At 42.9% G+C, this 21800-nt stretch overlaps 1 protein-coding gene across 2 annotated transcripts in view; it reads left to right on the top strand.

Annotated features, from left to right (window-relative positions):
- Nucleotides 1-5886: 5886 nt before the first annotated feature.
- btk (Bruton agammaglobulinemia tyrosine kinase) overlaps nucleotides 5887-21800 on the top strand; it is a 121404-nt gene continuing 105490 nt past the window's right edge. For both annotated transcript variants that reach the window (XM_060832548.1, XM_060832547.1), the window contains exon 1: nucleotides 5887-5971. The gene's annotated coding sequence lies outside the window, so the exon portion shown is untranslated. The remainder of the gene's footprint in view (nucleotides 5972-21800) is intronic.

Here is a 21800-nt window from a genome sequence, read left to right as displayed (position 1 = left end):
GTGGAGGCTGTGCTGGTGGAAGTGCTCTGAAACATGTACACGACGTTGTTAAAGAGGTACATGACTCAGTGTCATAGGAAGGTTGACGAGAACTACAGTTTTGTACACTTGGAGTTTGGTCTGTGCTCTGCGGCTATGGTTGCTCCCCACACACATTTATAGAGTAGACCAATCATCTTGGAAATGTCACCTCTATTCTTTACTCATCCGGCATTGCCTACACATACCAGTCTTGCCTTTCACCCGAACAGGAACATACTGTCTCTGGACACTCATTATCTCTTTTTTGAAGGTTTCCCATTTTCCATCCATCCATTTACTTGTGAATATTGCCCCCAATCAACTTTTGAAAGTTTTTGCCCAATACTGTCAAAATTGACCTTCCTCCTGACAAATCTCCCTGCCAATATAAAAGTCCCCTTCCAATTCAGGTGCAATCATTCTTCTTATACAGGTCATCTCTACCCCAGACGAGATTCCAATGATCCAAAAATGTGAACCCTTCTCCCGTACACAAGCTCCTCAGCCATGCATTCATCTGCTCTATCCTCCTATTCTTACCCTCACTAGCTTGTAGCACCAGGAGTAATCCAGATATTACTACCCTCAAGGATGTCCTTTTTGAATTCCTGCCTAACTTTGCAGATTCTCGCTTCAGAATCTCATCCTTTTCCCTTCCTATGTCATTAGTTCCAATATGCACAATGACCTCCTGCTGGTCCCTCTCCCCTTTGAGAATATTCTGCACTGTCTTTGGGATATCCTTGATCCTGGCACCGGAAAGGCAACATTCTGATGTTTCGCTGTTGGCTGCAGAAATGTCTGTCTGTGTCCCTGACTAGTGAGTCCCCTATCACAATCAATTGCTTGCAATCTGGTGTATACCTCATTACATGAGAGCCAGTCTTGGTACCAGAAGCTTGCCTGTTGCTGCTACATTCTCCTAAAAATGCATCATCCCCTATGTTTTCCAAAACAGCATACTTGTTGGGAATAGCCACAGGAGACTCCTGCACTACTATCTTTCCTGAGGTAACCCAGCTACCTGACTGTATCAGTGGTTTTTCTCCCTTCCTATAACTGCCATTCATCAAATCCCCTAGCTCCAGTAAATTTCTCATTGCCTCTAAATGCCGCTTCAAATGAACCATGCGATCTGATCAGATTTGCAACCAAACATACTTACTGCAGACATAATTATCAGTAACATGGAAACTCTCCCTAATCTCCCACTTCCAACAGGAAGAGCACATCACTCTACAGAAGGCCATCTTTGCTCTTTAACAATCTACAGACCATCTTACTGCTCTAAAAACAATGCTCCAGGCTAACTTAGTACCTATGTTTTATATTTTAAAAATTTAATCAAGAGACAGATCTCAATAAAACACATAATCAAAAAAGAATCCACTCTACTCACTTTTGTAGATTTATAGCAAGGGTACACTTAAAAACAACACACTTAGCTTCTTCTGTATTGTGAGCTCTCCCACACTGGTTCCTCCCAGGTCAGCTGTGAATTTTGCTGTTTTTTCATTTTTCTTAGATGCACTCTGATGTCCAGAGATATTTGAACCCAAATAGTAGCTGTGCAGATTCACTGCTGTGTCAGACAGCAGTGTAGGTTTCTTTATCTGATCATGTGGTCTCTGCTATTGTCTCTCTCCATCCTTTTTCAAGGGCCATTGCTTTGATCTTTTAATCCCCCATGTTCCCGAACAATGCAACAGCTTATAAATGACTGCTCCTGGAATTCGAGGAAACCACCTCCAACATCTAAAATACCTCAAAAATGAGTAGCTCTTGCAGTCACAATCTTTTCCTTGGACTTGAACCATAACCTTCTATGTTCTGGCATATTTAAATATTGCAAGTGTATCTGCCTCCTCTAGTTTCTCAGGCAACATGTTCTATATTCACCAAAGTAAAGCATAGAACAGCAGGTGAACAAAGAACAATACAGCACAGGAACAGGCCATTTGGCCCTCCAAGCCTGCGCCACCACATTTTGCCCTTCCTACTAAAACTGTCTTCACTTCCAGGATCTATATCGCTCTATTCCCTTCCTATTTGTGTATTTGTCATGGTGCTTCTTGAATTCTGCTATTGTGTCTGTTTCCACCATGTCCTCTAACAATATGTTCTGGCACTCACCACCCTTTCTGTGAAAAAATTACCTCACACATCTCTTTTAAACTACCCCCCTCATACCTTGAACCCGTGCCTCCAAGTAATTGACCCCTCCACCTGAATAAAAAGCCTCATACTTTCCACTCTATCCATGGCTGTTCACAATCTTATAAACTTCTTTGAGGTCGCCCCTTATCTCCCGAATTTCAGTAAAAACAAGCCCAATCTATCCAACCTTTTGCGTAGCTAAAATTCCCCATTCCAGGCAACATCCTGGTAAACCATTTCTGTACCTGTCCAAAGGATCCACATCCTTCTGGTAGTGTGGTGACCAGATTTGTGCGCAATATAGAAAGTGTGGCCTAACTAAAGTTCTATAAAGCTGCAGCATAACATCTTTATTCTTAGACTCAATGCCTCTTCCAGTGAAGGCAAGTATGCCGTAAGACATCTTGACTATCTTATCTACCTGTGCGGCCACCTTCAGTGATCTATGGACCTGCACACCCAGATCCTTCTGCAATCAGTACTCCTAAGGGTTCTGCCATTTGCTTTATAATTTCCACCTGTACTTGACCTTCCAAAATGCATTATCTCACATTTGTCCAGATTGGCGGCACTGTGGCTCAGTGGTTAGCACTGCTGCCTCACAATACTAGTGACCTAGGTTCAATTTCAGCCTCAGGTGCCTGTGTGGACTTTGCATATTCTCCCCGTGTCTGTGTGGGTTTCCTCCGGGTGCTCTGGTTTCCTCCCACATTCCAAAAGATGTGCAGGTCAGGTGAATTGGCCATGGGAAATTGCCCATAGTGTTAGTTGTAAATGTCAGGGGTAAATGTAGGGAAATGAGTCTGGGTGGGTTACCCTTCGGAGGGTCGGTGTGGACTTGATGGGCTGAAGTGTCTATTTCCATGATGTAAGGAATCTAATCTAAACTCCATCTGCTATTTAGTTAAAAACAAGGACTGCAGATGCTGTAAACCAGAGTCTAGATTAGAGTGGTGCTGGAAAAGCACAGCAGGTCAGGCAGCATCAGAGGAGCAGGCTATTTATCTGCCCAAACCTCCAACTGATCTACATCCTGCTTTATCCTCTAACAATCCTCATCGCTATCCACAACTCTACTAATCTTTGTATCATCTGCAAAATTACTAATTAGACTGACTGTGGATCCTGGAGATCTGAAATAAACACAAATTACTGGTGAAGTGTAGTAGATCTAACAGCATCTGTGGGAAGAAAACAGATTTCACGTTGCAAGGCCGGTGACCTGTCTTCAGTATTGCTGGCAGCGAGGAGAAAGTGATACTTATGCTGGAGATGACATTAGGATTGGAGGGATGGAGAGATGGAAGGGGAGAGGTGGGCAGGTAGGTGGAGACGGAGCCCAGTGAGAGACACAGAGATATGAAAGAGGTAAGTACACGAGAAGGTTATGGATAGCAGACTTGAACAGAAGAAAAACTGATAATAAGACCTAAGCATAGGAGAGAATAGAAAAGCAGTGATGAAATTACACCATATTATGGGCCCACGAGTATATAGTAATGAATGACTGTGCCCAAAGCAATCCATGTCACAACAGAACTAATGTTGGGTGGATAAAAATCATGGAAGAATGGAATCAGGCTCTAAAGTTATTAAACTTGATATTGATTCTGGGAGGCTGCAGTGTCCCCAAGTGAAATGAGATGTTGTTCTTCAAGCTTGCACTGAGGATTGTGGGAACACTGCAGCAGGCCTGCAACAGAACTGTTGTGGTGGGGACACTGGGTGTGTTGAAGTGGCCAGCAACTGGAAGCTCAGGATCATTTTTACCGAGAGAGCATAGGTGTTCTGCAAAGTGGTCACCCAGCCTGTGTTTTATCTCCCTAATGTAGAGGAGCAACATTGTGACCAGCAAATAAGGCAATGAGTGAAGTACAGATAAATTGCTGTTTCACTTTGGAAGGTGTCACTGGGACCTTGTACAATAACGAGGGAAGAAGTAAATGGGCAGGTGTTACACCTTTTGTGGTTGCATGGGAAGGTGCTGTTGGGATGTGAGGAGATGTTGGGAGTTGAGGAGTACATTGGAATGTCAAAGGGGAACGGTCCCTGCGGAAGGCTGACAAGGGAATAAGTCCGGTTGTGGTGTCCTGCAGTAGGTGCCAGGCAGCTAATGATATATTAGGATGCAGAGGCTGGTGGGATGGTCAGTGAGGACCAGGGTGATCCTATCATTGTTGTGGGAGGGAAGAGAAGGAGTGAGGGCGGAAGTGCAGGAGATGGGTCGAACACAGCTCAAGGCCTGGTCATCCACCATGGTGGGGAATTCTTGGGTTGAGGAAAAAGGTGGACATTTCTGAGGCCTTATGGAAGCTAGCATCATCAGAACAGCCAAACCGGGAGAACGGGATGAAGTCCTATAGGAAGTGGAATGTGAGGACGTATAGTCCAGATAACTCTGGGAGTCATCCCCTAACTAAAAGAAAATTTTCCTCAGATTCCCTCTAAACTGTTTATTTCACACCTTAAACTTTACCCTTTGGTCTTAGACATGCCTGCTATGGGGTAAAGATTCCCATGAGGAATGTGGGGAGACTAGCTTATTTTGTTGGTTGGTTTGTTTTCCTGTTTAGATTGGATTTGGGGAACTGCAGAACTGTAAGTGTTTTTGCCCTGTGTTTCTGCAAACCAGTCGTGTTTAATGAATAATTAAGGAGAGGGGCCTCTTTGTTTCTGCTGTCCCCTAATGTAGCAATGTGCCTGGGAGTGGGACCGAGGTTACATTGTCCCTTGTGCATTCCAGCCTCAGGTGCCCTCTTCACATTCTACGCGTCTCATAATTTTGTTTGCCTTAATCAGATTCTCCCCTCAGCTTCCTCTGCTCCAAGGAAAGCAAACACAGCCTACCCAGTCTCTCCTCATAACTGAGACTCGCCCTCCCAGGCAACATCCTGGTGAAGGTCCTTTGCACCCTTCCAGTGCAATCACATCCTACTAATGACCAGAACTGCACACATCCATCTGTGGCCTAACCAATGTTTTATAAAGTTCGACACCCTGGCTAACGAAGGCAACCATTGATATGGAGAAAGTGAGGACAACAGATGCTGGAGGTCAGAGTCGAAAAGTGTGTTGCTGGAAAAGCACAGCAGGTCAGGCAGCTTCTGAGGAGCAGGAGAGTTGGCATTTCAAGCATTAGCTCTTCATCCTGATGAAGAGCTTATGCTAGAAACTCTCTTGCTCCTCAGATGCTGCCTGACCAGCTGTGCTTTTCTAGCACCACACTTTTCGACAACCATTGATATGCTCTCTCTACCTGTGCTCACACTTTCAGGGATCTATAGAATTGGGCACCAAAACTTCCTGTTAACCTTTCCATTGTAAAAATGTTTGCTGTTTGGAAAATCTTCCATCTTTTATGCCTGTAATGACAGCATAGATAAATTACTTTCTGATTCAATATCACCTCAGAGCTACAGGTTTACATCTAGCGTGAACACAAGTGATCAGTTTCAGGGCACTGGTTTGTGAGGGCTTTTGTGCTGCAGTGGTAGTGTTCCCACCTCTGGGCCAGGAGGCATGTGTTCAAGTCCCACCTACTCAAGGGATGTATCATAACATCTTTGAACAGGTTGTTTGGGCAAATAACTTGAGGCACTAGGTACAGCAAACAGAAGGGGGCAGCAATGGATGTTTAAACACATATTAATTTAAATAAAAACTGCCCTCTGATGGAAATGAGGAACTTATCTGCTAGTTCCTGGCACAGGGTGGAGCTAACATTGTCTTAGAGAAATTAAAGAGACAGGGAGGACAGCTAAACTGATCCTTGCCGTGCATGGATAGTTTGTAGGTAAGTGAAACAAGGATTCTATGTTGGGCAATACAGTAATGTGTGGATTTAATTACAATCTGTCCGTTTCAATGCATTTTCACAGTGCATGTGGGGAGACTAGCTTATTTTGTTGGTTGGTTCGTTTTCCTGTTTAGATTGGATTTGGGGAACTGCAGAACTGTAAGTGTTTTTGCCCAGTTTTTCTGCAAACCAGTCGTGTTTAATGAATAATTGAGGAGAGGGGCCTCTTTGTTTCTGCTGTCCCCTAATGTAACAATGTGCCTGGGAATGGGACCGAGGTTACATTGTCACTTATGCCTTCCAGCCTCAGGTGCCCTCATGCATCTGTGCTGTAAATTACAGGCTCTGAAGGCTTTAAACTGCGTCTGCCTGAGTGTGTAAAGCTTTGTCAAACTTCACTGAAGGTGTGATTCTTTCAAAACCACTACAAAATGTGCAAATAAAATGTGCAAAATGTGCACTTCAACTTTTGCCACAGATAAAACAGGCTTACTTCCATGGAGGATGAAGGAGGCTGCCTTTAAAATTATAATTCCTTGTTTTAATTTTAGCTCCCAAACAACTGGGGGCTTGCCAGTTTCTTTGGAATAACAGATTACACCTTGATTTAAATATGAATCTCAAAAACTTGCAATGGTCACGCCAACAGATGAACCAGTACAGAGGAAGCATAGTCAGAGGAGCTTGCAAAATCCTATCATGAGGCCAGGAGAGAAGGACGCAGGTGTACACAGTCCTGTTCTTCCTGTCTGCTTCATTGTTCGGAAAGATCATGGCTGTCAACTTGAATTTCTACTGCTCTCCCCCATTTTCTTTCAGTCTAAAGTTAATCAATTTCAGTCTTAAATATAGAATCACAGAAACATACACCCTATCAATAAACAGAAAGTAAACTGTAAATAGCCAGACCTTTAGGTGATGAAGAAGGCATACGGCATGCTTATCTCCATCGGTTAGGGCACTGACTATAAAAGTAGGCAAGTCATGTTGCAGCTGTATTAGAATTTAGTTCAGCCACTTTTGGAGTGTTGTGTACAGTTCTTATCATCACACAATAGGAAGGATGCGAAGGTTGTGGAGATGGTGCAAAAGAGCTTTACCAGGATGTTACCTGAATTGGAATGTGTTAGCAATAAGGAGAGCTTTTACGATAGCATCGGAGGCCAAGGGACAACCTGATAGAAGTATCTAAAATTATGAGCATTATGGATAGTTGGAGGGTGGAAGTGTCAAATACTAGGGGGCATAGGTTTAAGGTGAGAGGGCAAAAGTGAAGACTGCAGATGCTGAAAATCAGAGTCTAGATTAGAGTGGTGCTAGAAAAGCACAACAGGTCAGGCAGCATCTGAGGAGCAGGAAAATCGACGTTTCGGGCAAAAGCCCTTCATCAGGATTCCTGATGAAGGGCTTTTGCCCAAAACTTTGGTTTTCCTGCTCCTCGGATGCTGCCTGACCTGCTGTGCTTTTTCAGCACCACTCTAACCTGGACACTTAAGATGAGAGGGGGTAAGTTTAAAGATGTGTTTACAGTGAGGATGGTAGGTGCATGGAGCATGTTGGCAGGGGAGGTGGTAGAGGTAGATATGTTAGCAAAGTTTAAGAGCATTTAGGTAGACACACAAACAGGCAGAGAGTAGAAGGATATGGACCATGAGCAGGCAGATAGTATTAATTTAGAATACCATCATGATCAGCACAAGGCCTGTTCCTATGTTTATGTTCGCCTGGGAATACACACCCCATTAATAGACAACACCCAGGAACACACATCCCATCAATAGACAGCACCCAAGAAAATACACCCTATCAACAGGCAGAACCTGCACCCCATCAGTGGGCATTAACTTTTCGAATATTGCATGTAATTCTGGTCTCCTTCCTCTCGGAAGGATGTTGTGAAACTTGAAAGGGTTCAGAAAAGATTTACAAGGATGTTACCAGGGTTGGAGGATTTGAGCAATAGGGATAGACTGAATAGGCTGGAGCTGTTTTCCCTGGAGCATCGGATGCCGAGTGGTGACCTTATAGAGATTTATAAAACCACGAGGGGCGTGGATAGGGTAAATAGTTAAGGTCTTTTCCCTGGGGGAGTCCAGAACTAGAGGGGCATATGTTTAGGGTGAGAGGAGTCAGATTTAAAAGGGACCTAAGGGGCAACTTTTTCACACAGAGGGTGGTGCCTGTATAGAATGAGCTGCCAAGGAAGTGGTGGAAGCTGGTACAATTACAGCATTTAAATGATATCTGGATGGGTTTATGAATAGGAAGAGTTTAGAGGGATATGGGCCAAGTGCTGGCAAATGGAACTAGATTAGGTTAGGATATCTGATCGGCATGGATGCGTTGGACCGAAGGGTTTATTTCCATGCTATACATCTCTATGACTCTATGACTGTATAACCACAAATTTGCACCCCATCAATCGACAGCATCGAGGAGCACACACTCCATGAATGGACAACAATTGATAACCCATACCGCATCAATAGACCGCATCCAGGAACACACACGCATCAATAGACCGCACCCAGGAACACACACGCATCAATATACCGCACCCAGGAACACACACGCATCAATAAACCGCACCCAGGAACACACACGCATCAATAGACCATACCCAGGAACACACACACATCAATAGACCGCACCCAGGAACACACACACATCAATAGACCGCATCCAGGAATACGCACACATCAATAGACAGCCGGAACACACACCCCATCAATAGATAGCACCTGGGAACATACACCCCATCAATAGACAGCATCTAGGAACATTCACTGCATCAATAAACAGCACCAGGAACGCTCACCCCATCAATAGACAATGCCCGAGAATGCTCATCCCATCAATAGACAGCAACAGGGAATGCTCAGTCCATCAATAAACAACACCTGGGAATGCTCACTCCATGAATAGACAGCACTCGGGAACAAACACCCCATCAATAGACAGCATCCGGAATGCTCACCAATCAATAAACAGCACCCAGGAACACTCGCCCCATCAATAGATAGCCCACTGGGAACACTTACCCCATCAATACACAGCAACCAGAAACATTCACCTCATCAATAAACAACACCTGGGAATGCTCACCCCATCAATAGACAGCACTCGGGAACATACACCCCATCAATAGACAGCACCCAGGAATGCTCACCCCATCAATAGACAGCACCCGGGAAGGCTTACCCCATCAATAGCCAGTAACTGGGAACGCTCACCCAATCAATAGCCAGCACCTGGGAACACTCGCCCCATCAATAGATACCACCCGGGAACACTCACCCCATGAATCAACAGCAGCCAGGAACGTACACCTCATCAATAGACAACACTTGGGAACACATACCCCAGCAATAGACAACAACCAGGAATATGCACCCAATCAATGGACAGCACCTGGGGATACATATTTCATCAGTAGACATCATGCAAGATGATATTAAAATTCTGAGAAACAGATTTCATTTCCACCGGAGAAGCAAGGATTAATCAATGATAGTCAATATGGCCTTCCAAGGTGGATGTTGTCTAACAAATTGGATTGAATTTGCTGAGTGAAGTAGAAGTGTAGATTAGGGTAATACCGTTGGTGTAGATGGATTTCAGTAAGGTTTGATGAGATATCGCATGACAAGCTGGTTAAGAATGTAACAGCGCATGGGTTTCATGGAAATCTTTCAAATTAGATCCAAACTTGGCTTAGGGTCAGAGGGTGATGATCTTGTGACTGAATACTTGTGTCCAGAGGTGTACCACAGGGTTCTTTGCTGTTTGTTGTGTACATTAATGATGTAGACATAAATGTAAGAAATATGGTCAATAAGTTAACAGATTATTTGAAAATTGGTGGTGTTTGTAAACAATGAGGAGGAAAGCCTGAATTGACTGGTCAAATGGGTTGAACAGTGGGAAATGAAATTCAATCCTGAAAGGTGTGAGGTGTTGCATTTTGGGAGGACTAATTGAATGGTAGCACTCTAGGAAGAACAGAGGATCAGAGGGACCTTGGTGTGCATGTCTATAGATCCTTGATGGCAGCAGAGCAGGTAGATAAGGTTGTTAAGAAGGCACATAGAATACTTACTTTTATTAATCAAGGCATTGAATACAATTGCAGGGAAGTTATGATGAAACTGAATATAATGTTATGTATTGTTATTTATATAATGTATATTATGCCACAGCTGGAGTACGATGTGCAGTTCTTATCTACATGCTATAGAAATTCCTCTAGAGGAACTAAGGAAGCTATTCAACAGGATTTTGCCTGGGCTAGAGTGATTCAGTTATGAAGAGAGATGAGCTGGAGTTTTCCAATCCTCCAAGATTTTTGCAGAATCTAAGAATTCTTGAAAGATTTCAATCAGTGCATCCTTTATCTTTATAACTACTTCCTTTAATGTACTAGCTGCAACCCATCAGGTCCATGTGATTAATCCGTCTTTAGCCCTATTGTATTCTTTGGTTTTTTTTCTCTAATGATAGTGATTGTAAATTTTTCCTTTCTTCTTTTATCCCCTTACTTATTTAGCATTTTCGCAATACTATTATTGTATTGTACCACGAAGGCTGATTTAAAATATTTATTCAGCTACTCCTCCTTTCCCCATTATAATTTCCCACCCTCAGTGTCTACCAGGTCAATGCTGAATTAATGATGACATTAAGTTTTGAACGTCTTCCCTCACTGCTTGAACAAAGCAACAGTGCAAACACAACTCACAATGAGTTCCAGTAACTTGTTTTTAAAAATCCAGCATCTCCTCCACAGGTTCAAAGCAGTCCCTTTCCCATTTTGACCAACTATCCAAAACAAGAAAGAATAAAGAGATGTGATCTTTATATGCCACCAGCTTTACATCAGGTTAAACAGCATTGCAGGAATGCATTTTATTTCAAGGTATCATACATAAACAACAAAAAATGAGACTTGCATCCATTCGTCCTTCCTCCTCATATATCCAACCTTATGCAACTTTTCAGCAATTCTGAAATCTTTAACTTATTCCATTGTTTTACACTTGGAACAATATATATGCGATTGCCCATATTAGTGAGTAGTTTGGATATAGAATGCTCTGCCTGAAAAATGATGGAGGCAGGTTCAATTGAGGCTTCCAAGAAGTTATTAGATGATTATTTAGATAGTAAAGCTATGCGGGGACATGGGGAAAAGGCAGGAGACTGGTACTAGGTCGTAGAACTGTAGCAAACATAATGGGCTGAACAGTTTCCTTCTGCACCATAACAATTCTGTCATCCTGAGATATTATCTTTTCCAACAATATGAATAATCTTTCCATTGAATGGTTGCAACAAAATGCATTACCTAGAGAGCATTGCTTTCATTTTTCATAGTGGACTTAGAAAATTTTCTAACACCTGTTTGAATGTTTCTTGTAAAACAGGTAAAGGTATCAGAAGTATTGTTTAAATTTAAATTTTCCTATGACATCTTGTGTATAATACATTACAGAATTGCACTACACAATTGTGAAGTCCTCTCGATGTCAAATATACTGCTTTTGATACCTGCATTTTCCATTTTCCTATGTGTTCTGCCATACGAATTTCATGCAATATGACACTTCATTCGCAATATCTGGGCAGTACCATCATTTGAAGAACAATCATCCATTTTTCATCTGCAGGTCTGCGAGGTTGTCTCCACTTCCTTATCAGAACTGTTTTGCGTATAATAACACTCTGGAATTCCTTTAGCCACAGCCTCAGTGTGAGCTGTCAGTGCTAACTTACTCAACTCTGAATATGCTTACTGAACTTTAATCAAAGAGGATATACTAACCACTTAGACCATAAGACCATAAGACATGGAGTGGAAGTAAGGCCATTTGGCCCATCGAGTCCACTCTGCCATTCAATCATGGCTGATGGGCATTTCAACTCCACTTACCAGCGTTCTCCCTGTAGCCCTTAATTCCACGAGACAACAAGAATCTATCAATCTCTGCCTTAACTTCTTTGGAATTGTCCTAATTCTTAAAGAGTATTTGGTCTATCTGAACATCCAACTGTGGCATTACTGTGATCTCTGGGGATGAACTCTGTTTAGCCATTGCTCTGGTCACCACATACATAGAAAATACGTGGAACTTGGTTTTGTTATTGTTTCTCTATTTAGACTCATTGGATTTTCTGCGACCTGTACAAACCTAAACATTTCCTTGTTAGACTTTAAATTGTCAATAGGATCTGCATCAACATCAATTTTCAACTCCAGTATTTTAAGTTTAATGTCTCTTTCCTTTTCTCAATCTCTCTTTCATCCCTAATGCCAGCCTTTTCAACTCCATCTGCATTTCTTATTTTTTTCTGCGATTATTGACAAATCTATAACTTTCACTCATTTTAAATCATTCGCCAGGAGTAAACCAATTTCATCTGGTAATTTCTTAACTACCCTGACTACCACCTGTCCAGACAGCAAGTTATACTCCAATTTGTACAATGGACTTGGAACATATTCTTCAACTTGCCCATTTACCAACACTTTGATCTTTGTTGAAATTTCTGGAGAGAAACTAAATCCATCTCCAGCCAGAAACTGTAAGTTTTTTCTGCAACCTAAATGTAGTTAGCAGTTTAGATGCCTCATTTGAAGAAAAAAAGGGTTATCTTCCCTTTGAACAAAAGTCCTTTAGAGCCATTTTTCTATCTACTCTCTTAACCTACTTAGTTAAACCTACAATTTGGTCAATGGCATTTCACTTTTTCGTTTCCTTTTCAGACTCACTCTCACAAGCTGGGAAATTGTTTCCATTAGGTGGGGAGACTAGGACCCATTGGCACAGCCTTAGAATTAGAGGGGGTCAATTTAGAATGGAGATGAGGAGACATTTATTCAGCCAGAGAATGGTAGGCCTGTGGAATTCATTGCCATGAAGCACAGTGGAGGCTGGAATGTTAAATGTCTCCAAGGCAGAGATTGATAAATTCTTGATCTTGCAAGGAATTAAGGGCTATGGGGAGGGTGTGGGTAAGTGGAGTTGAAATGCCCATCAGCCAAGATTAAGTGGCAGAGTGGACTCGATGGACCTAATGGCCTTACTTCCACTCCTATGTCTTATGGTCTTATGATCTAAACCCCAATAATTCCCATGAGCTTCTATTGCAATTTCTGGCATCCTAAACAAATGTATCCATTTGTAAGGATGCAGGAAAGATGTTCTGATGACTGGGGAGCCGGTCTGAGGAATTGGGGAAGGCCAGTTGGGACTGAGTTGAGGTGGTATATCTTCACCCAGAGAGTGATGAGCCTGTGGAATTTTCTGCCACAGAAAGTGGCTGAGGCCAAAACATTAAATATTTTCAAGAAGAAAATAGATACAAGTGCTTAGGGCTAAAGGGATCAAAGAGTATGGGAAGAAAGCAGGAAAAGGTACTAAGTTGGATCATTAGCAATGATGAAATTGAATGGTAGAACAGGTTTGAAGGGCTGAATCGCCTACTGCTGCTGCTATTTTTTATGCTTCTTTGTTTCTATCTATAATGGAAATGCTGGACCTTTGATTTTCATCTCCATCCTCCATACCTTTCTTTCTGATCTAAGGAGAAGACATTCCCAGTTATCGATTCTTTACTCCAGATACTTACTGTTCTTTCAATATCCCATTTTCTATCCCTTTTGAACTTATGTAGATCATGGGAAAAAAAAATTCTAGTTTTATGGGTCAGCTCGTAACTGACAGCCAGAGACTGCCTGTCTAACAGTAGCAAACCTTTGGTCTTCAACCTGAGTTCCTATTACGGAAAGTAGTGAGAATTTATATTCTTCCAAGAGAATGCTCTCTTCATTAGAAGGTTTTTACCTTTTAATGCACATAAGTACCTGTCAAAATCACTTTGCTTAATCCATTCAAATTTCATGTATTTTGTCCAGATCACTTCCTGAAGTTTTGAAACCTTTGCGGACATGCTTCATGCAGTAACCCATATGCATGCATTATAGTTTTTTTTTAACAGAGTCATAATCCATTGAAATACCTTCTGACAAAGGTGCATAAATTTCCTGTGCTCTACAATTCAATTTGTTTTGCATGGACAGTATCCAGTGTTTCTTTGGCCAATTCATTTGAGTTACTATTTAATCAAATGACAAAGAATGCCTCCAAATCCTTGCACTCAAATTTTGCTAGGACCTGTACGAATTTAAACTTAAAATTATTGCTCGGATTTTCCCAATTTTCTTCCTCCATCAGCATCTGATATTACTTTATTAAAATGCAGCACTTTATGTTTAAAGTTTCTTTCCTTCTCTCATTTTCTCTTTCATCCCTAGTTCCGGCCTTTTCAATTCCATCTGCATTTCCTTATTTTTTTCTGTACTTTGGAATATCATCTCCAGCTTTATCATTCTTTCCTCATATTTAAATCACTTTAGCAATAACTCAATTTTAACTGGTTCTGAGACCTCACTGGTTGGGGTAACTGGTCCCTACTAAATCTAAATGCTATACCTTCAATTATTTCTGTCTTCTCAGTGTTAGTCAAAATTCAGCTTGCAACTCACTTGCCACTTGAATTTATTTGGCTTTTGTGACCTATGTTATTTCCATCAGAATCTGCAGGAAATCTTTAGCAGCATCCAATGCCATTTTTTTTCGATAGTACAGAACCTCATGCTCCCTTTAATCCTTAATTATTTACTAACCTTACGTTCAAATCTTCATTGTCTGTTCTAGAATAATCCTTCAAGCGCCCCTAGTCTCTTGCCATGGCCCATTTGATATTCAGTGATGTTTGAGCACACTTCTCCCAGAGTCAACAGGTTATCATGGAATTCCTACCATGTGGGAACAGGCCCTTTGGCCCAACAAGTCCACACTGACCCTTCAAAGGCCAACTCACCCAGACCCATTTGCCCACACTCATATCTCTTACCCCTGACCAATGCACCTAACCTGACATAGCCCTAAACATTATGGGCAATTTAGCATGGCCAATTCACCTCACCTGCACATCTTTGGCTGGTGGGAGGAAACTGAAACACCTGGAGGAAACCCACACATTCACAGGGCGAATGTGCAAACTTCACATCCAAGGCTGGAATCAAACCCAGGTCCCTGGTGCTGTGAGGCAGCAGCGCTAACCACTGAGCTACTGTGCTACCCTAAATTTAATTGAATCCTCAAAGTCCCCAGAGTTCCTACATGACAAATTCAGGTTAACAGAAACCATTAACCATGTTTCTGCACACACACAAAAAAAATACTATTTCTAACGAATAAATCCACTCTAGTGATGGAGAAACTTAAACTCTCACCCCTGAGGCAGGCAGACAATGACAAATAAAAATGATATGGGTGGAGGAAAATATCAAGAGAACACAGCTCAATAGCACATGATACATCTACTGGATATAGTAGAAGGATCAATAACCAGGGAACTTTGAGTTAAAGAAAGAGGTACAAGGCTCAAAGAAGATTTGAAATGAAGGTTTTTCACTCTGAGGATGGTAGGGGTTTGGAACTCACAGCATGAAAAGGTCAGAGTCAGAAATTCTCATAGCATTTAAACAGTATTTAGACATTTATTAATGCTACCATAGCCTCCTCAGTTATGGGCCAAGAGCTGGAAAATGGGATTTGGGATGAGTATAGTCCAGGTCTTTGTTGACTGGCATCCTTTTGTGCTGTAAATGTTTATAAGCCTGAGTCTACAAGCACTCCATCAATAGACATACCAAAGATAATTCATGTTGGACTGCACCCATGAAAAAAACAGCTGATCAACAAACAATGTTGACAATACATATCATCACAAAAGATTGTTTATTAATTGTTTTTTTCTGACAGTCAAATCTTCAGTCCCAGTCATCCTGTGGTAACCTTTCTCTTTGGGATAATATTCTTTGAAACATCTTCCTATCAGATTCCCCAGCTGTTAATCCTCAGTCTGTGTGTTTTTTTTCAGTTCAACAACCAGACAGGACAATCTTTCAGCATTTCAGAGTTACAATCAGAAATATACAGCACGGAAACAGACTCTTTGGTCCAACTCGTCCATGCCGACCAGATTTGCTAAATTCATCTAGTCTCATTTGCCAACACACCCCTTAGGTCTCTTAAATGTTTCCCCTCTCACCCTAATTCTATGCCCTCTAGTTGTGGACTCCCCCACCCCAGAAAAAAGAACTTGTCTATTTACCCTATCCATGCTCCTCATGATTTTACAACCTCCATAAGGTCACCCCTCAGCCTCCAATGCTCCAGGGAAAACAACCCCAACCTATTCAGACTCTCCCTATACCTCAAACCCTTCAACCCTGGCAACATCCTTGTAACTTTTTTCTGAATCCTTTCAAGTTTCACAACATCCTTCCTATAGGAAGGAGACCAGAACTGCATGCAATATTCCAAAATGGTGTAATGGGTGTCACTGTAACTAATGAAATTTGCAGCCCCAGGCCAGATTTGCAGGATTCACCACTTCAGAATCGATATGGAGTCTTTTGTGGATGGGTCAACATTCAGGAGCAAGCATACAGGTCAGAATTGTGTTGGGTATGCTGTAGTGACTACCTACGAGATAGTCAAAGAGGGATCACTCCCTTCTCATCTGTCAGCGCAAGCAGTGGAGCTGATTGCCTTGACTGAGGCCTGTAAATTCACTGAGGGAAAGACAGTGGATATTTACACTGATAGCAGACACACATTCAGGATTGTACATGATTTTGGAACCCTATGGAAACACAGGGGCTTCTTGACCTCCACCGGAAAGCCCATCACACACCGTGGCCTGATTTCTGACTTCCTGGAAACGGTCCTGTTGCCTAAATCAATTGTGTGTAAGTGTGAAGCCCACACAAAAATAACGATTTTATTTCTCAAGGTAATTCAAGTGCAGACTCAGCAGCAAAAACAGCGTTCTCAAAGTTGTTGAGAATTTTTGCAAGCCTCTCTCCAGTCAGTTGGTTTGCCTGCCAGGCTTTGCGATTTGATTATTTGTAGCTGACAATGAAAGTGAAACCTTGTCTTCGTCTTCCTTCCGTGCCTGGTGATATAAACATACAAAGCCTGAATTTCTGTGAAAGGTGGCAGTTACTTTTTTCTTTCAAATCAGCCCACTCTCCCCTAATGTGACATTGAGTGAGGGGTCATTATTAACAGGACACTGGGGATGACTCTCCTGTTCTCTGCTTCAATAGTATATCCACCCGAACAGGGAGAGAGGACTTAGAAGATGGCACCTAAAACAGTGCAGCTCTCTCACTTTGTACTACATTGGAGGGTGCACCCTGATGGTTATGCTCACAGCCTGGAGTGGCGCACAGACTAGAACCTTCTGACCCAGAGGTGGGAATGTTCCCCATACTGTTCCCACTGCATTTACTCCTACCCCTCCTCTCGAATCAGCTCCTCCTTCACTCAGCTCTCCCTCCACAAATCCAAACCCACTCTGCCTTCACCTGGCTCCACTCCTCCTGCCTCAGCCCCACTCCTACGCTTTCAAAATCCCACTTCACTTATTCCCACAGCTCCACTTGCCCTCCTCCTGCCACCCCCCACCCTCATTCCTCTCCCCAGTTCTGTCTCCTTTGTATTGAGCTCCATCATCCTTGGACGATACCAATTGACAGGATTTAAGGCTTGTTTTGGGTATAATTGCTGCACAATGGTTTGTTTTGGTCTCATTTTTCTTCAAGCTCACTATAAATCTGAACCTCTTCCCCACAATACTGGAGTTGTGGGCAGTTTATCCAGGTATGGGGCAGGTTTGAAGGCAGGTCCGTTCAGAAGTCCAACAGAGATCCTAACCTGGCAACTTTCTAGAGTGACTAGTCATTGTCTACTCTTGGGGTAGGGGTAGGGGTGCCCATGATACGTTTAGGACAGCATGGTGGCTCAGTGGTTAGCACTGCTGCCTCACAGTGCCAGGGAACTGGATTTGATTCCAGCCAAGGGTGACTGTCTGTGTGGAGTTTGCACATTCTCGCCCTGTCTGCACGGGATACCTCTGGGTGCTTCAGTTTCCTCCCACAGTCCAAAGATGTGCAGGTTAAGTGAATTCTCTGTGTTAAATTGTCCCATAGTGCTCAGGACATGTAGGTTAGGTACATTAGTCAGGGGTAGATGTAGAATAATAGGGGAATGAGTCTGGATGGGTGACTCTTCGGAGGATCGGTGTGGACTTGTTGGGCTGAAGGGCCTGTTTCCACACTGTAAGGATTCTAAGGATTCTATGAATCTTAATATCTTGTTAACCCATTCTTACCTCCCAAGGGGGATGCAGCCAGCTCTGCTTTGATCAGCTATCTATTGGCATGGCTACCCATCCTCCACCCTCCTCAGCAGGATCGAGTTTGCCATATATTCCAATCACTTCAAAGGGGCTGCTCTAAGAATGAGGTGCCCCCACACTCTGCATCCTGCAGTGGCATTGCCCACCTCTGCCAGGGAGAGTGAGGCCTGTTAGCCTTCCTGGTGTGGTCTCTCCTTGAACCCCATCCACTTTCTTTAATTGGATGGTGACCTCCGATGCAGCCATTTTGGAGACTGCCTCCCAGACAATCAGGCTGGAGAGGAGATCTCCATCAAATCCGGTGTTTGTTGTGTTGGTACGTGGGCATCACTCACTGTGCCAGCATTTAATGCCCATCCCTACTTGCCCTTGAGAAGGTGATGGTGCCTTCTTGAACCACTGCAGTCCCTGTGCTGTGTAGACCCCTACAGTCTCTGTAGACCCAAAATGCCTTCGGTGATGGGATTCCAGTATGTCAGGATATGGTCAATTAAATCATCGCTGTATCATTGCATGTAACCTGTAAAGGTCTTGGACTCCATCTGAACCAGGGCCATTTGTAGCACGACACTCTGATGAACATGTGTTACTGTCTTAAACTGAATGCTTAATGTTAGCCCAGACACAGATGTGGTAGTGAACATAATATGGTAAACTCCCCGTTATCCCTTAATGAAGCTTCCAGAATTCTTATGCAACTGGCAGAAAACTCAAAGAAAATTTACTGTGTTGGGTTCCCATCAGAGTATTTCTCATGCAACTGGCAGATTCATGTAGTGGCACCCATGCATTACTCATACATGCTGGATAATGGGGAACTTATTGTATTTGTATATATTAGTGAGTTGGAGTCAATGCTGGTTTGATCTTTCAATATCATGTTACCCATGATCCATCTTTATGTTGTGAAGGACAATATGGGTAAAACACTCTGCTGGAGGCAACATGCACAAAAGGTTTAGGAATCAATTCTACCCCTTTTTTAACGGGGACACAATTCTGGCTGAAGATGTGACATGGCCACATATCTGTGCTTATATTCTACATGTGACAAGGCAGGAGATGCAGTTGTATTTGATTTTCATTGAAGTTGTACCTAGGGGATTGCTCCAGTGGCCTGCAGTTTTCAACCACAATATACAAAAAGGAGTGAGCATTTGCAGGAGCCCTTGCTGTGAGGTTTTCATTTACATTTTTATTGTAAAAAGCAAGGAGCTAAAGTCCTTACCATCAATGACATGCTTCTAAGTGTGTACATTCAAAATGATGAGAAATGCTGATGAAGAGATTAAGGAGAAAACGATTTCACCGACAGGAAGATTGGTAAAGCTAAGGACATGGAATTAAGAATGACTGAAAAGCAGAAAGGGAAATACAGAATTTAGTTTGACGCTGAGCCTGAAAAGTTAGAAGCAGATTCAATAGTAACATTCAAAATGGAATTGGATAAGTAATTGAAAAAGAACAATTTGCAGCAATGTGGGAAGATCAGGAGTTGGGACTATTTAATAAAATGGGTAAAATGGCTTCTTTCTGTGCTCTGAGATTGTGTGAGGTTTGGTCCCAGTTCTAACATATGAAATGCAGCTGATAATTTGCATACAGCAGGCACCCACAAACAGTACTGTGATAAACAAGCAGATAATGAGTTTTCAGTGGTAGTTGTGGTCAATGGGTTAAATATTGATGGGGATACCAGGTGGAATTCCCCTACTCTTCTTTCAATCCAGGATTGTTCATGACCAACAAATGGCAATACACAGAAGCTTGTTCCAAAGTCTGAAAGAACTCTCCAGACTGGGTCTTGAAGACACAACCTTTAGGACAGAAAGATAAAAGCACCACCTTTCTGAAATGGAGTAATTCTTCCGTTTCTGCAAATAGTTTTAATCATCGTTCAAAAGTGGCTGAGGGGAAGTTACTCAAATCCTTTGAAAATTGCAGTCGTGTCCTGCACCAAAAAAGAGTGCAGACATTGCAATGTCCTCTGATTTTGCATGCAAATATAATCATAGTGAATCATTTTGGAGTACTCTTATTTACATGTATATCTGCAGCTCAGTGATTAACACCCTTGACTCTGAACTGCAGTTTCGCTGGGTTCGATCATACTCCAGGGGCTTGGGCCTACTACCAAGGATAAGGCTCCAATGCAGTGCCGAGGGAGTGCTGCAATTGGGCCTTTAGGATGAGACATTAAATTGAGATCCCATCTGCCTGGTCAGGCACATGTTAGTAAACTGGTATGGCATCATTTTAAGGAAGTGTGGGGAAGTTATCCCTCAGTATTCCCAGCCAATATTTTACCCTTCAGTCAGTGTCACACAAAGATCTGGTGATTATCATCTCAGTGTTTGTGAATGTTTTCCAAGTGACAACTGCTTCCACTTTTCCTTCATGGTAGCCTCTAACAGGTGGTGGCCATTCAGCCCCTCAGGCCTTTTATACAGTGGTGATGTATTGTGGTATTATCAATAGGTTAGCACTCCAAGACCCAGGCTAATATTCTGGGGACCTGGATCACTTAACCCATAAAGCCTGCTACGGGAGGTAACTAGTTAGTCACTTGTATTTGCTTCATTGAAAAAGTATATGGTCATTTAACTCATTGAGCTTATTATGCATCCACATAGGCAGGCTATTCAGCTCCTCAAACCTTCTCTGGCACACTTTCAATCATAATTTATCTACAACTCAAGACCATTTACTTACAATGTATATGTTGTAAGATGGTGGTGGAGTAGGGCTCCCCAGCTGGAGCTCACCCTCACTCCCTGCTCTTCCTCTTTTTCTTCCTTCCAGTGCTTTTTTTTCTCTTTGTGTCCTTCTACTTTTCTTTCCCCTTTGACTCCTGGTTCCAGCAATGATTCCCCCTCTCCAGCTATGTGACCCAGCCTCTGGTGTATGACAACCACTTTCCTTCAGCGACGATTCCCAGCCTTCAGTGAGTGACGATTCCTGGCCTAGCTCAACCACCTTCCATAGTGGCCTCCCGGCCTGGCACTGCAGCCTCCCAGCATGGTGCGGCATCCTCCAGACCCAGTGCAATGGCCTCCAACAGCTGCCTCCAGGTGTGATGTGGTGACCTCCCACAGCTGCCTCCCAGTGTAGCATGGCAATCTCCTGACCTGGCGCAGTGGCATCCCTCAACTAGGGGCCTCCTCACGTAAGGGCCTCCCAGTGTGGCTTGGCAATGTCGTAGCCTGGCACAGCCACCTCCCAGCGTGGCGCGTCACTAGCATGGTGTGGAGATAGGGCCCCGTGCGGACTGGAAGCTAGGTTGCAGCATAGTCTTCTGTACCGAAGATTTATTTCCGTAATGCTGGACATTTTATTTCTGTATTGTCTAAAGTTTTGTAACTAAAGAAGCTGTGCCTAGGTATGTCTGTATTTACGTTGGCACTGTAATTGGCAATGTATAAACTTTTCACTGTACTGTACCCTTTGAGTACATGTGACAATTCTATTCATATTGCTTGACACCCTTACCAAACAAAAACCTCCCAATCACAGGTGGAAAACTCTCACTGCACTCCAGCGTCCCCAGGTT

Source organism: Hemiscyllium ocellatum, chromosome 11 (assembly GCF_020745735.1).
Source record: "Hemiscyllium ocellatum isolate sHemOce1 chromosome 11, sHemOce1.pat.X.cur, whole genome shotgun sequence".
Taxonomy (NCBI): domain Eukaryota; kingdom Metazoa; phylum Chordata; class Chondrichthyes; order Orectolobiformes; family Hemiscylliidae; genus Hemiscyllium; species Hemiscyllium ocellatum.
Note: the sequence above shows the minus strand (reverse complement) of the source record. Positions and strands in the feature narration are given on the sequence as shown.